We start from the raw sequence: 16,458 nt of genomic DNA, 5'->3' as shown, positions 1-16,458 counted from the left end.
TTTTAACAAAACAAATACAATTAGAGGTTTTCTATCGTTTGCAAGAACCGGATTATGATTGTCTTCTGTTTTTATGACTCAACGAGCGTTTGTGTTGATATATATCTTAATTCAATATTCAATAAAAGTCTGTCAGAACATGAAGTAAAAGACGAAACTGCATGCGAACGTTTTCTTTTTCTGTTTTCGTATCATACCAAGAATGGATAGGAAGTAGTTACTTTTTTCATGCTGGCTATTGAGATTTGCAAAATGAGATCCTTGGTCCCCCATGATTATTCTTGATATTGATTGATGGTTCTTAACTGGGGAGAGACTGTTAAAGAGTCTTCGGACCAGTTGTTGCTAAAATGTTTAACTTATTTCATGCTCGGTCATTTTACCTTTCATGCTTTTCCTGACTTTATCGTCTCTCTATAATCGTGTTCTGTCATTTTTGGAATGTGTAGTCACTAACTGAGCAGAAAAATTGATAAAATGCTTCTGAAGAGCAATTCCTCTAAATTGAACTCGAGAGAAATTGCTCTCCAGTTGCTCAAATGCAGTTTTACTTTGAATCAACTCCTGAGACTTCTGGCTGTTTCTTTAAGTTCATTCCTTCATTTAGACTCAAAAAAGCTCATAAAAACTGAATAACCGACTGAGTGTTTCTCAGCTTGTTTCTCTTTTTATGTGTTAGATATTTTGCCTGAAATTTAACTAAATCGAGGTTTGCATTTTCATTCCCCGACAAACATATGCATAGAATCTTAATATAAGAAATTTGTTTATCTGAGAAAACTGTAGAATACTTTTTTCTTTTGCAGATGTAAAACCGGTGTTTAGAATTCTAAATATGGTAAAACAGTATATCAAGCAGGTGAGTTATGTCTGCTCGCACATAAAATTCAGACCATTCATTATCATTTTTGAAATTCTTTGCTCCGTTTTTAGCCAACAATTGTACAAAGAGTGAAAATTCAGAAGGTGAGGCACATGGAAAAAACTAAAATGTTTGTTGAAAATGCAGAAATCAATTTACATTATCCTCAGATTTTTAAAAAAGGAAAAATAATGATAAAAATTACGCATATGGCCTGCCAAATCATTGACATGCCAGAAAAAAGACCCAAAAATTTCCCAATTTATTTTTCAAACCTTCTTCTGTTCAGTTAAAAAAAGCCAGTAAAAACAATATCTATATTTAGAAAAAAACAGCCAATTTAATTATTTTGCTTGGAAAACACATTTCTAAAGGTACAATTGGGTTATTTGAACTTTCAAATTTTGTTTGTCGATATTGGGTATAAAGGTATGGAGCGGTGGGACTTTTTTAAAACTAATTTGATCTAACTTCTGTTGTTAGTTCGACAAATCAAATATAATATTCTAGATGAAAAAAAAAGAAATTACCAAATCAATTTGGTCGGCATTTTTTTTGTTTCTTCAGCTATAAAATTCTCAAAAACTTGGAATTAAAAGAACATTAAAACATCTATTTTTTAAGCAGACAGAAAAACTAAAAAAAACAAATTAACTAATTAACAGAAAATAATTCAGCAGATCTGTAAATAAGCAAAACTACGAACAAATTGTTCTGAAATTTTAAATCTGACTTGTACTAATTTGAAACATATCAAAATGATAACTTAGTTTTTAAGATCTTAGGCTTTAAATAACTAAGTAGGAAATATAAGAAAAAGGTAGTTTCTTCGAACCAAATTTTTCAGAACTAAGAAGAAAAAGAAATTGTTGTAAACTTTTGCACCAATTTGACTTTTTTGAAAGTGAACAAAAACTAAATTTATTAATCACTTAAAACACGGAAAAACAATTATACTGTTAAAACATTTCAACACCTCTAACAGATTTTAGTTAATTGAATGTGAATAAATTCTCGATAAAAACACTTCGGAGCAATTGACACATAGCTACTGTTTTAAAATCTTAGAGTCCGCTTTTTAAAAATAAAATTGCTTTTACTTACTCAATAGCAATAAATCAAATTTTAACCAAGAAAAAAAGATAACACAAAATAGATGTAAAACGCAATTATTGAAATGCACTGAAGTAGAAAAATCTCCAAACATAATTAGCTGACATCAGGTTTTCTCATGCATCCGAAAATAATTTTCAGCTTCGAGTGAAAGGAAATTGCAGTAAAAAACATTCAAAAACAGACTAAAAATAATCTATTTTGGTGTTAAGGAAGCAGATTATTCAAATAATTGGAAACATAATGTTTCTGTAGAAAACTATCCTATCGTTTCTTTCACTGAATTCCAAGTGTACTAGAGGGAATGAAAAAATTCCGAACCAGCTAAAAGGTTTCAGTTAATTTTACCTAATATACCTCAATTTGAAATGAAAAAAATGTGAAAATTTTAAATCAAATTAACCCAAAATTGAACTGCCTTGTTCATACATAAAACTGAGGGAAAGAATGGCAATGTTTGAGACGATTTAGATGTAATATGCTATAGCTCAAAATACTGGCAAAATTCAAGAGTAAAAAAATTAGTTGTGAAATTCTATAGCAGAATGTTCTTTAAATTTAAAAGCTCGATAACTACTTGAAATAGGCAGAAATCAAAATATCCTGCAATCATATTATCCTCTGCTTGATGGGCAGTCTGATGATATCACTCATGTTGTTCTTCGTCAAATAAGAAGATCACCCGTTAATATCTGGACAAAAAACCAGTTAAGCACATTGTTCCCACCCCATCTTTATGTGGCTGGGAACAACCAGCTGCCATATTACTAAAAACAGTTTACGCTTAGTAATAATCATTTAATCGTAATTGTGACCGTCCATCCATCTATCAACCAAAAATAATGCTACTGACTTCGAGTTTTAAAAAATTTTATTTCACAACAAAAAGCTAACTATTTTGTTCAATAGTATTGTATCGTCTTTTTCCATCAATGTTTTGTTCATTTCTTTTTGAACCTAACATATATTTCATAAATGTTAGGTTCAAAAATGTTAGGGTAGAATAGCTAAAAAAACAAATTGATAAAATTTTGTTCTCAGAAGGATTGATCTTTTGATACTTACATGAGGAAACTCCATCTAGTTCACTTATGAATTCTTTAATTTCGCTTTCCCTGACATTTAGGTCATCGTTCTCACTGGTTTTTCAATGTTTGTTTTTTTGAGGATTAGATAATCACTTTATATCAGTTGTTTGAACTTGTTCGGCCTACTTCTGCACGGGAAGCTTTGATTCAATCAGCGCCGCTTAAACATTTAAAATTCAGCAAAATTATGAAAATACGTCATAGCTCGGTGCAAAGACGCCTGCTTGAAGTCATACGAAGAGAGCGGATCAATAATTTGTATTCGACATTTCTGAAACTAGAATTAATAATTTAGATCAAAGTAAATTATACACGTCATTTTTTCATCTCTTCGGGCATATTTACGCATAATTTATTCCCTAAATTCGTGCCGTGAAGTGCAACACAAGTGCTGGAAGGCTTCGAGGTTCTGTTCAGGTAGCAAAAATGACTGCTTTGAATTTTATAGTGCTTTTTTTAATGCGTAAATAAGACCACGACACCATAAGCAACGAGATATAGTATGGAATAGCAGTGGTACTAGTGGTGGTAGAAATAAAAACAATATCGTCAAAAAGAAAGAAAACGGAATAGCGAATGATTTTTTATTTCACACGCAATCGTTTCAAGTGATGGCAAATATTTGTAACGGTAATAAAAGGCTTTTTTGATTAGCCCCTCTCGGCACTTTTATCTTACACTCTTTCTCCGCTGTGAATTTATATTTGCCTCTCCGTGATTGATCTTAAACTAACCAATATTAAACTCATTAAGAGACCTTTTCACGCCTAATTGTCAAGGTAAGTTAATATACTACATGTAAACAGCCCGCTTGTTCTTTTACATTGTTTATAAATTGAATTGTTTAAGGGGAAAAGCGGGATAAGAGGCGCAAATCGAGTCAAATCCGAGAATTTTGGGATAAATTATTTAATTCCGTTCGTCAGCGCCCATGTTTTCAAAAAGAAATTGGAAATCTGGTTGCGGTAGGCGGAGGTGGGCGTGAACTACACAGCTGAGTTAACATTGATAGGGGCGGATAATAATTTGAAGATGATTTTTAATCTGAGTTAAATTTTAATCTGATTGTTTAGTGAGCTTAATCTTTCATTGGATATTTGTACATCATATAATGAGGATAGTAAAACACGTCGAATGAAAGTGGTTTTTCTGTTAGAGACCTATAAGTGTGGTAAGAGATAATTATTTCAAGGGCGAAACTTCAAAACATGGCCATGGAATTCCCGTGTTGTTTGCCATATAATATTCTTAGTAGTTATACTAGGTAGCAGATGTTTCTAAATTGATGATTTCTCTGATGTCATATAAGAATGGTGCTACGAAATGTAATAAGATTTGTTCGGCACCTTATTATAATACTAAGAAATGTCGACCTGGGTTGGTAATAACGAAGAAATGGTTGAAAAACTATCTAATAAACTTTAGTTTATTATATAATGACGAACAATTGATTGTTATGTTAGAATACGGCCATTTTGAAAGTAACTCCAAAAATATGAGAGAAAGGGAGACAGTAGAACTAACAGTAGTTATATGAATGCAAAATCTATCAGAAATGTTTCTGATAGATTTTGCATTCATATAACTAATGTTAGTTCTACTGTCTCCCTTTCTCTCATATTTTTGGAAATACTTTCAAAATGGCCGTATTCTAACATAACACCAGGCAATTTCTCTGCAACGTAACCGACAGCGCACTCTTTTTAAATTCGAACATGTGAAGTGGTTTAATTTCTGAATTTGTTCTTCGCCTAAAATTTATCAGTTTAAAGGATGGTTTTACTATGTAGTCACATTTTGCCAAAAATCGGAAGACTATACATAGACTGAAGGGCAAGCTTTCGGCAATCACCTAAAAACAATTTTATTCATAAGAATGGAGGTTTACGATAATCACAATTCCACAAGTGTTCCCAGAACAATTTCGTTAAGAGAGGTACGAATGGGAGTGGTAGTACCTCCACAAAGCTACTGCTCTTAAAAGGACTAAAGAGTTATGATAAGCCCTTCGTTTAATCCATAACAAAAATTTGCTGCAGTTTATAGAACGTTACGCAAGTGCCAATTGCTACTAACGTCAAATATAATTCATTTCTTTTCTGTGTTAAGTGAAATCTTATAGTCTAAAAGGAAGATATTAGTATTGAAGTAAAGTCGGTAACTCTAGGATTGAGAACTATACCAGGTTCTCAATTCAACTAACTTATCAATCGATCAACCAATATTAATAAAACAAGATAGTAGATGGTGTGAAGAGCTCGTTGATGTCCACTCCACAACCCAATCAGAAGTTTTAACCAAATTGAATGGAATGCTAAGGCAATGCCCATCAGGTGCTTCAAGTTACTGAAGACCGTATTATTTGTCTCGTGGATGGAGCGTGCTGATTAGAAGTCTCAGAACTCAATCGTTTTAATGTTGTAAATGGCCTCAGTGGTGTCCTCCAGATTCGTTACCTAACAAATATAACTAATTATAACAGTAATATAGCTGTATTCAGACTGGTGTTGTTACAAAAAAGCAGCACAAAAATTAATTGTGCAAATTGTTCTCCACGTATATATACTGCTTGCTTATGATAGTTTTGTAAGACTCTTTTAATAGCAAGAACAACTATTCTTTGTGTGAAAAGTGCCTTTTTGGAAAATGTTTTAGGAAGGTTACTAAAAATTTGATAGCACCAGTAAAAAAACGTGGGGTTTCTAATCCTTTATTTCGTGTGTGAGAATTGAATGTTAGGTTTGAATCTTCATCAGAATCAACATTTACTTATTCAATCGTTCTGATCTGTTTAAATTATTTTTCATTATTTTTTTGTACAGTTGCAAATTTAGAATTTGGTTTTGTGCTGGGAATATTTAAAGCTCAGTTTTAATTTTTTGTGGTTTTGAAAAGTGCTTAATTTCAACTTTTTGATCTTTAAATCCTTCCATTGGACGTAACTATTCTTCTGTGTAGTACAGTTCACTGCTAAGAATTAAAGTAAAATTATAGAAAGGGGTCCATTACCAGCTTTGCAACAATTATTTTCAACAAGAGTTTCTTCATTTCCCATCCGTTCTGCTGAGTTAAGTCTCTGGAGTTCATTTCCAGCATCTGTGTATTTTTCAGTTGTCGGATTGTTCACGGATCTTCTTTTTTGTTATCCAAGTAAAGTTTCCTTGCTAGCCAAGTAGCTGAAAGTTTGAGTCCCATCATCCAGAAAGTGGACACAAAAAGGCCAGCTATTTCTGTTAGTTGGTTCCACCAGGAGTGCTGGAAAATGTGTTTGCTGCTGTCAATTTTGTAATATCTATTTTATAATTTGTAATGTATTTTACCAGCCATTTCTGTAATCAGCTGGATTGTCACCTCCAGGGTTGGAGCATATTGGAGTTCTGATCTAAGCCTCTAAAACGTCCACGTCTGCCCTGTGATTAATTGGCATTTTTTTGTACCCCGTTTTTCTTTTTTTTGTATAGAAACCTCCTCTCGTCACGAAGAGTAGACTCCAGTTTTCAGAAAACAATACAAGCGCACTGGTCAGTTTTCTCTGTGTATCCAATATAGAAGCAGAGTAGTACATTTGGGATTGTTGCACGGTAGTTGTTCTAACGAATGTTTCATTCGCCACAACCTCACTCAAGAATGGGACCAATACGAAGGTGATCTTATTATGAGTAGAAATAAAGTTGGTCCCCTGATCTGTTGTCTGTTTTTTCTGCTTCTTAACTCATTCAACTCATTAGTCAACTACAAAGTTTAGTGGCCATGGTTGTAGATGAAGAAATGATGAAAAATATTCATTAGAGATTGCACTTTCTTCCACGGAAGTAACGTAAATTCAAATTCAACCAAGTGAATACCTATGCATCTAATTATTCAAGATTATCTAGTGCATCATTTGGCTGAGGAACATTCATTTTATATAATTAAAAAGAATAATCCAGAGTTTTGCAGGTTTTTCATAAACACTTGCTTGCGTTTGCGTAGCAATCTTGTACATTAAGAGTTCTTTTTTAGCTTGATTCATTCTATTGTTTTGTTCCCACTCGTCATAATGAAAAACTTTGAATTTTTAAATTTTACACTTCAGCAGATTCACATAATGGTTTCAATTCTGGGAAAAAAAGTACGACACTCAGTGTGAACAATATTTAAAGTTAAAGGAACCATTTCCTAAACTTTTGAATTTTGTTTTTTGTCCAAAAGATTATTTTCTCATGGGTTGAAGTTGTTGAGTCTGATGGAGTAATGAAAAGTTACTAAGCCAACGAGTTCATTTGATGCGCCTATTGAATTTCACTGACTCTGCAAACGTCACTAGAGCATGGAACATAGAAAAAATTTTTTTGCTTTATGAGGTTTGGGTAGAAGCTAGTTTTAAATAATTTTTCAAAAAAACAAAAAATTTGTTTTTTTTTACCAAACGACACAAAAAGTTGATCTAAAAAAACTTAAAAGTACTTTTTGTGATTTTTTATCTGGTTTTTTACTCGATGAAATATCTTTATAAATCGGAATGACATAAAAGTGAGAGGATGTTATTATTTGCTCTTTATTCTCTTGTTCATTCTGTTTCTTTTTCAAAGTTTCTTCCAGATAATTTTTAGAGTAATTTTTATTTGAAGTCAGGTGTGTAGGCGTATTTAATATGGTTAAAACAAAAAAAAAACGATTCAGTGAATTAATGTTCAATCAGCACCGAAAAATAGATTTTAGGCAGGCTATTTTACGTTGAATTACGGAAAATTTCTAAGTAAAGAATGAAATGTCTGATTCTTTTTCTTCAGCTCTGGTCTTAACAGCTCCACAGCTTGCGCGTTACCTCAGTTGTAGTGGCCAATATGCCAGCATCTATGGCAACGCTCTGAGTTTTTTGCTATTGGTTGCTGCTCTTAAACGTCTCCTCGTACCTGCTGCCATTCCTTAAGGAGTATCTCTAACATGCAAAAAGGATTCACATTGCTGACGCCCTCATCTCTGTCGTGGACCAAGCCTTAGTCGTCACTACTACCAAAATCTTGGGGGATGCTTGGCGTCGGATGGATGCCGGCCCTAGTACTCCACCTTTCCGATTCAGTTTGGGCCTCCTCCATAGTCAAATTGATAGCTTTGTTCTGGGATGGTGCCCTCGGTTGGTGCCTGAGTTGTTCTTCCTTGAGGCTAAAGGGATTTTTGATGTGGCCATTGGCATTCACATTTGTTTAGTGTTCTTGATGATCTTGTTTTGAAAAAATTATATTTTACGCCCTCAAAAACCTTGCAGATTCCAATGGTGAAGAATCAATTAAAAAGATGTTGATAGAAAACGTACTCTTTTTTGGTAAAATTATTTCTTTTAAAACTGTCTTTTAATCAAAAGATCCCCTATTCACAATTTTCGCGGGTGAGCCTAGACCAATTCCTCAGAGAGAGGTTCTAATGGGAAGGGTAGTAACTTCACAAATTAACTGCTCTTAGACAAACAAAAGGGTTATAGTAAACCCTTCGTTCAATCCATAATAAAAGTTTGCTGTGGTTTCTACAACGTTAATAGGTGCCAATTGGTAGCGTAAAATTTATTTCAATGCCTTTCTGTTTTAGGTGGTTTCTTGTAGTCAAAGAGGAATTTATTAGTATTGAAGTAATGTCAGTGACTCTAAGATTGAGAATTATGACAGGTTCTCAATACATCTAACTTATTAATTGATCAACTAGTATTATTAAGAGATACTAGATGGCGTGAAGAGCTCGTCAATGGTCACTCCATAACCCAACAAAAAGTTTTAATCAACTAGGTTAGAACGTTAAGGCATTGCCCTTCACGTAATTCAATTTACTGAAAAACCGTTTTATTTGTCTGCTTAGTTCAACATTCCATACTACATTGGTTATCTCAACTAGCCAGTCTTCTACGAGTTATTTATATCGAATTAGTTGAAGCTAGAGCCAACTACTGTTTTAGATCTTGAACGATATAACGTGAAGTTACGTAATATCAACAATTGTATACTGTTCCGCTCTTGAGGTACCAAAAAATTGACAATTACCTGGCATAACTGAATACTAAATTGAGGTTCCTTTTTTACAACTTATTAAGGTTTTCTATGGGTTCCAAGCTACAAAACCTATAGTCTTTAATTACAAAGTACAGATTTAATTTTCTAGGTGGTTGCTAACAAATATGGAAAGAAAAAATAGTTGAGATTTTGCTAATATAATTTAAAAAAAGTATTTTTATCCGAAAACGCTAATTTCAACAAGTATTACTATTTTTATTTTAGTGACTCACTCGTCGACTCAAATGTACGCCGTGAATATGACTCTTACACTAACTAAGCTATTTGCAGACTGGTTTTGTTACACAAAACTAAACACAACAATTCTTTTATCAAATGTTTGTCCTCTTATCGGCTAAAAACGAGCCGTATACGCCTTGCTTATCGGTGTTTGGTTACGATAGTTTAATTTGATTTTTTAAAACCAAAAAATACTATTTTTTCTGTGAAACGTGCCTTTTCGGCAAACGCGTTTGGAAAGTCGTCAATAAATTTGATACCATTAGTCACTTATTTGGGGTTTCTAATCTTTTATTAAGATGTGCGAATTTGATGGTAGATCGGAATCTTTATTAGAATCAGAATTTACTTATTAAACCGTTCTCATCAGTTTAAATTACTTCGCCATTTTTATCTTTATACATGTTCAAATATGGAATTTGTTTTTCTGTAGGGAATAATTCAAGGTTAAATTTAATTTTTATCTTTTTCGAAAAACGTTGAAGTTCAACTTCCGTTGCTTCAAAAGGCAACCTTTAGACGTTCACCGAAAAACAATTTTATTTATAAAGAAGGAACATTTTTTTTGAAAATCAGGGGTTCAAGATGGAATTTTTTTCCATATAAACTATGCTCACTCCGTCGGATGACAAATTCCTCACTTTTCTGAAACTTCTTTCTTTGAAATGTCTACAACTAACAATCAATATCTTTTTGTTCAAAGCTCATAGACAATTTAATAAGCTGTAAATAACTTTACTATTTTTCGAATTATGAGGGCCATGAGGGAAATGAGCTAGTTGTAAGATAAACACAGGTGGTTTGAAGTGCTCCACAATATGGTGCAGTGTACTTTAAAACCTTAGAGATCAAATAAGATATTGATACTTTTCGGTAATCAGCATTAATTTTGCGTATAATTCACACCTGATTTCTTCTTTTGTAAAAAAAATGAAAAGTCAGTTTAGGATGTGTGATCAACAGAGCACTGGTCATCCTACAAAGCATCATGTTTATCGAACTCTTATTTTCCCCTCGACGAGTCCCGTTAAAAACTTGAATTTCACTATATTTTAAATGTTAAAGTTTTCAATAAAATTTGGTAACAAAATGAACCCACAAATATATTAATTGTTAACTATCAATTTTAAACTGATCATTATCCAGAAAAAAATCCATGTCGCAATGCGTGCTGAAAACAATCAGTTGTTGTGGTTCGAGGAATAAACAGAATTAAAAACTTCTTCCGTATTGAAAAGGCCGCTCGCGAATGACTGTGCATAGCACAGAATGTTCAATTACACGTCTCAAATTTGTCATGAACTTCTTTTTGTTCTGAGAAGAAATGGTCTTCTGACTAATTTAAAGCTGTTTTAAGCTCCAATTCAAGCATTTTGTCCGTAGCAACCTCGAGATGACCTTTTATATTGAAAAAAAAAGATTAAATCAGAACCCCCTCATTTGGATATAGTTTTATCCGATGGAAAACGAATTGCGCTGTCAATCCTTTTGCAATATACAAATCAAGTTTTCACAGAAACTTAAGTTGAAAAAGAGCACCGGTTGATAAATTTTAGTATACGCTGAATAAAATGCAAAAAATAGAGTGAAATAATATGTGAAGCTTTGTCATTTTGGCAACAAGTTAAAATCATGTTATTTATATTCACATATCCTACATTTGCATGTTTGCATGATTATGAAAATTGTACAAATTTAAGCAAATCAAACGAAGTAACTTTTTTTTCATATTTTCATGAATCACGCTAAATATCGGAGTAAAAGTATAAAAATTTTTTAAAACTTTTCTAACTAAAAAGATGTAATTTTCGTATGTCAATTAATTTAAGCTACTGTGTTTTTCTTGTTATTTATTGGATGACCCTTATGAATCCAATTTACAAAACCTAAAATCGATTGAGATTCTCTAAAACTGGAACGCCGGGTTAAAGTGTATGGCGTATATTTGTGAATAAACTTACAGGGAAAAATATTTTTCTTCATTATGGAGATTATTCTGATTTGAGTTAATTTTTTTTTACTGAAACCAAAAAGTACTAGATGCCTGTAATATCATCACCATTTCAGTTTGTTTCAACAAACAGTCTGTCCGCCCACTTTGGAGCTCAAGAAGCATCGTCATTTGGAGCATCATTAACAATCGACAGAAAATTCCTTAAAAACGGGCGTCTCTTGTTTTCCCCAAAAATCTAAGAATTTCCACTGTTCTGGTTTTAATCTTCCAATATTTGGTCAACTCTATGATTTTTTCCTTTACTTGAAATTTCAAAAAAACAAGTTCGTTGTTTGAACATACCTTGGAGACTCTGTTATGTATATGCAAGAGAGAGAGAGAGAGAGAGAGAGAGAGAGAGAGAGAGAGAGAGAGAGAGAAGAAAGAGAAAGAGAAAGAGAGAGAGAGAGAGAGAGAGAGAGAGAGATAGAAAGAGAGAGAGAGAGAGAGAGAGAGAGAGAGAGAGAGAGAGATAGAGTTCGTCTGAGAGAGTTATTTCCTTCAAATGTTAGGTACAAAATGAGGAAGAGCTCAAAAACTGTCAGAAATTATGACAAAATTAGAAACACCACTAATAATGGCTACAATTTGCTACAAGTTCATAACCACAACTGCATATTCAGATCACGCTGACAAATCTGCGAGAAAGTTAAATTAATTAATTGTCTATTATTCTCACGGAATTCGAAATTTGACAATTTTTTTTCAAAAACTTCAAATGTAACGTTTCAAAGTTTGAACACTGACCAATTACCAAAAAAGTACCTTTCGTTTTGGGATTTGTTCTTTTGTGTAATATTTGATGTTGTGCTTGTTTGGTGCTTCGATGTCTGTGTCTTCTAAAACGTAAATTATTTATCCTCTGTAGAAGAGTTTTCTTTTGTGTCTGCCGAAAAAAGACTGCGCATCAAAAGTAATTTTCTTCCATGCAGATAAGTTGCCTTCGGATACTTCCGGAAATTTTTCCGATGGAAATTAAAAGTTGTTTTTACAGCCTTGAGATGTAACTTGGAGCATTCTCTGCTAGGCAGAGACGTGCATCAGCCGTCTTGTTTCAATTGTTAAAGATGACTGTAAAATGTGATTGGCTGACAGTGCGCAAACGTTTTTATCAATTCTTGCTGACCAGAAAGTGTACCTGATTGCATGAATTATCTGTCAATACAGAAAATGCAACAAATTGCAAAACACGTCTGAAGTCGAATTGCATCTCAATGAGTTAACCATTATAAGGCTCCCCAAAGAACCCCAGAACTACTGTCGTACAGTTTAACTATACGACAGAGTTTAACTACTGAATTGTGTTTTCACTAAGCAAAATCCATAAAATTGTGTTCACTAGAATAATTTAATTTTGAATCAATTTTTTATTTGGTATTCGCTCCGCGATTTCAATCGATTATTTAGTTCCAGTGATTTACTTAACAAAAGACTAAATTATCAATATGCCTCGGATTGTCCTGATTTGCTCGACAAATGATTACTTTAAAAGAGAGTCAACTAAACAATGAATTCGGATTCAAGAGAATGAAATTGAAAGAAAATCAGATATTGGTCAGCAATTTGATCATGAACTATTATTTGAAATGAAAATAAAGCAAATAAAACTGCGGCAAATATCAGAAAATTGGTTACATGAACAGACAGTGAATCCTATCAACAAGTTAGGAAGAATGGACAAATGAATAAAATGATTTCCAAATATTGAAAGAAAACTAATATCAAATAAAAAGACAAAAAAAAACGAAACTAAAACTTGAATGACTTTGGTGATTAGCACCACAAAATGTTGGTCAAAAAGATTAAGTGTACTTACATATCAGATTACCCCCACGGCACAAAAGACAATTTTGCATTTTGTTTACCACAAAAAATTAGGAATATATGTGCTAGTTATCATAGATAATGAAATATTTGTTTTTTTAAGCTTTTGTTTTGCAAACTAAATTATTCGGATTCAGAATCTGATTCACGGAAATTTTTTTCATTAGTTTAAAGCAACGTAGTATTGGGTCGCATATGGGGCTTCTGGGGAGCATGTTCCAATTTAAATGCTAATTTGGGGACCGTCTGAATTTTGAAGAGTCGTTTCCTTGATTATGGAGATGATGTTTTTATTCAATTCATTTTGTTGTTTGATCATTTGTCGTCAATTTTGACAAAAAGGAGCCCTTTTTAATGAAAAGTTGGGAACATGCTTGTGTTGAGTTCTTCTGTTGTTTTCCGGTAATCGGTTTTGGTCATCCTTCTGCTTATTCATTAAGGTCTGTTTGTTTTCGGCCTTAGTTCCAAAGTTGGTCAATCCGAGTTTCTAATTGACACCTCTCTCATCCCGGGTTCCTTTAAAACAGGTGTGATGTCCCCATGAACTACTGAAAATCCTGGAGCCAAAACTTTATATAGACCATCCGGACTGTTCTTGTATCGTTTACATTTAGGAATTCTGTTGGTTAGTTCTTGGTTTAAGGATGGCTCTGTTCTGGTGATGGGTAATCCCTTTTGGACTACTTTAGACCCTTGATATGTGTGGCTGTTTTGGCTTTGAACTGCATCTTTGGTTAAGATGTGACATCTTCTCTCAATTTCACTGTCACTTCTAGATCCATTTTGCCAGCGGTTTTTGGGTGTAAGTTCGTCCCACTGGACGGTAGCTAGATCAAAAATTTTATTCAAATTTGGTTCATATGGTAAAGTATTTGATTTTGGTTCTGTGACTATTATGCTAAAAGGAGTATTTGGTTAACGTCCAAAATGGGCCTCCAATGGTGAAAGATTGATCGTTTTTGACAGCTTTTTCTTAGATGATGAATTATCGAATTTATTGTGGCCATTAAGTTAAATTAAAATTGCCCCGCGGTTTTAATGAAAGCTAAGCAATTCCTCATTGAATGTATTAGGAATTCGAGTGAGCTACTCGCTGTCTGATGCTGAATTGGAGCTTCAATGAGTTTGATATTGATTTGATTACAACATGATTTAAGTTGCTGACAGATTGGACTTTTGGCTTGGTCTAATCCAATTGCGCGTGCTATGCCATGCAATAAAACATAATCTGGACGAAAACTTTAAATCTTCTGTGCGTTTGCTCTATCGAATACTTCAGCTGTTGGGTGTTATAAAAAACGATCAGTACATGCAAGAAAGTATACTTCTTGGCCTTTTTCATTGTAAATAGGACAACCGAAATCGAACTGAATTTTTTCATTGGAATTTTAGATAACTTTAATGGTGATTCTTTATTAGAAGGAATAATAGATTTTAAATTTTTACCAAGATTGACGCAGGGATTATACTTTTTTTTATTTTTGACACAATTCGCGGCGCATATAAGGCGACCATGCAAGTACCGTCTTATCTATAATACCCCTGCTTCCTGGGTGGGTTGCCTGGATGACCCTAATGTGTGCGACCTTTATCGAATTAGGGATGGCAAATTGGTCGTCCACACAGACGCTACCGTTTTTTAGTTGAAACTTTTACAATGGCTCTTGTTGTATAGTGAAATTTGTTTGCATCTTTCTTCATTGTCTTCGAGTATACAGTCTTGTATCTCCTTTAGTTTTACGTCCTTCGAGTTCAGGCTAACATTCTGCTTACAAAAAAACTGTTGATTGGGCAAACTTGAGTGAATCAGTGTACAAATCTTCCATTGTTTAGGGGTATGTGTGGTTGATGTCGTGTCTTTTCCTGGTGTGGAAGGGATTCCAGTTGTTGAAGGAGCATTCGACGGTCCAGCTTAGTCAGCAAATCTGACTTTTGAGGTGTGGTTTTGCGGATGTTGAATAGAGTTACATCTGAGTTGGACATCTTTAATACGGATTGGATTTTGTTTGCGATTCGTTTTGGTTTAGAAAGATAAGAAGGCAACTGAACTAAAGCGCGAGATGGTGCAAAAAACGAATTTGATTAGTTGTTTTTGTGAGCAAAAGTTATTGGTTTGGAATGATTGTTATTTAATTCCTAATTATTTTGATATTTTTACAGTTTTCAGAAAATTTAAGTTTTAGCCCCACAAATTCATCAAATAATTTGTCATTGGCATTTAAAGTATTTGCGTTTGTTTTGTTTGCCTCAATCCGTTACGCGATATCCACATAGTTGTGTGTTTTTTTGCAAAAATTTTTTGAGCTGCTTTTGAATGCGTCCAATTTTGCAACTTTGAGTTGCTCGTCGAACGTAGATACGTTATCGGCTGCTTTTCGCGGTTCTGGCAAAATATAATCAACCAGACACATTTTTTTTATCAATCTTGAAATCATATAAAAGTAGTCGGTCAGTCAAACCATCTTGTAAGGCAAATTCTATAAGGTTTAATAGTTTTATCTCACGCAAAATTGAGTGTAAAGCTCTATAATTTGTAATGGCGTTGATTGGTAGTATTCAAAATGATCGGTCAAACACAATGATAGGTCGAGATGTTCTAGTTCATTAGCACCATATCTTTCTTCTAATGAATAAAGAAAGCTCGAGGCGAATGCTACCGTTTGCTAACTTTCCGGGGTATGTTGTCCAAGAAAAACTCGGAAACTTTATCTTGAAGCATCACATTTTATGAGTGCTTCTAAGTTTGGTTTGAAACGTTTATTTTCAGAGGATTCAAACACTTTTTTTAAAATTTGTTTGAAATGTTTTTCATGTTCGACTGTCCAGATGAATTTTGTGTTTTTCACTAGTAATGGTCGTAAGTGATGAATGAGTTGGGATGAATTCGGGATAAATTTTCCGAGGTGACGAACTGAACCCTTAGTTGATGTTAGCTTTTCTTAAATCTGTTGGTGCACTAAGGAGTTGTATTGCAGCTTTTTTAGTTGCTAATTTTGTTAATGCGGATTGAGTCATTTTGTGACCAAGATATTCTAACTCCGTTTTTGCGCAATTGCATTTTGCCAGACTAATTCGTAAAATTTTGTCATCTAATTTTATGAGATTGTTTTAAACAAACTGTATCTGATCTTCGAATTTCACTGTGCTGACCATAAAATGCTGTCACTATTTTTTTTCAGCAGGCATATCTGTCAAGCGAAAAAACTCTATTTTGAAGCGGTTTGTGCTTGTCATATCACCACTAACTAGATTGAAATTACAAGGGTGGGCCATATCAGCGTGTAAACTAAGCTGACTGTAAGCGTATTGCAAGTCAAT

General features: G+C 33.6%; 1 protein-coding gene across 1 annotated transcript in view; it reads left to right on the top strand.

The window, feature by feature from the left end:
- The first annotated feature begins 3,657 nt into the window (after window positions 1-3,657).
- Window positions 3,658-16,458, top strand: part of LOC142339293 (synaptotagmin-7-like) — an 81,453-nt gene continuing 68,652 nt past the window's right edge. Inside the window, exon 1 of the mRNA XM_075389211.1 lies at window positions 3,658-3,842. The gene's annotated coding sequence lies outside the window, so the exon portion shown is untranslated. The remainder of the gene's footprint in view (window positions 3,843-16,458) is intronic.

This window comes from Convolutriloba macropyga, chromosome 5, assembly GCF_964194025.1.
Source record: "Convolutriloba macropyga chromosome 5, txConMacr16.3, whole genome shotgun sequence".
Taxonomy (NCBI): Eukaryota; Metazoa; Xenacoelomorpha; order Acoela; family Convolutidae; genus Convolutriloba; species Convolutriloba macropyga.
The sequence above is the reverse complement of the archived record's forward strand: the minus strand, read 5'-3'. Positions and strand labels throughout refer to the sequence as shown.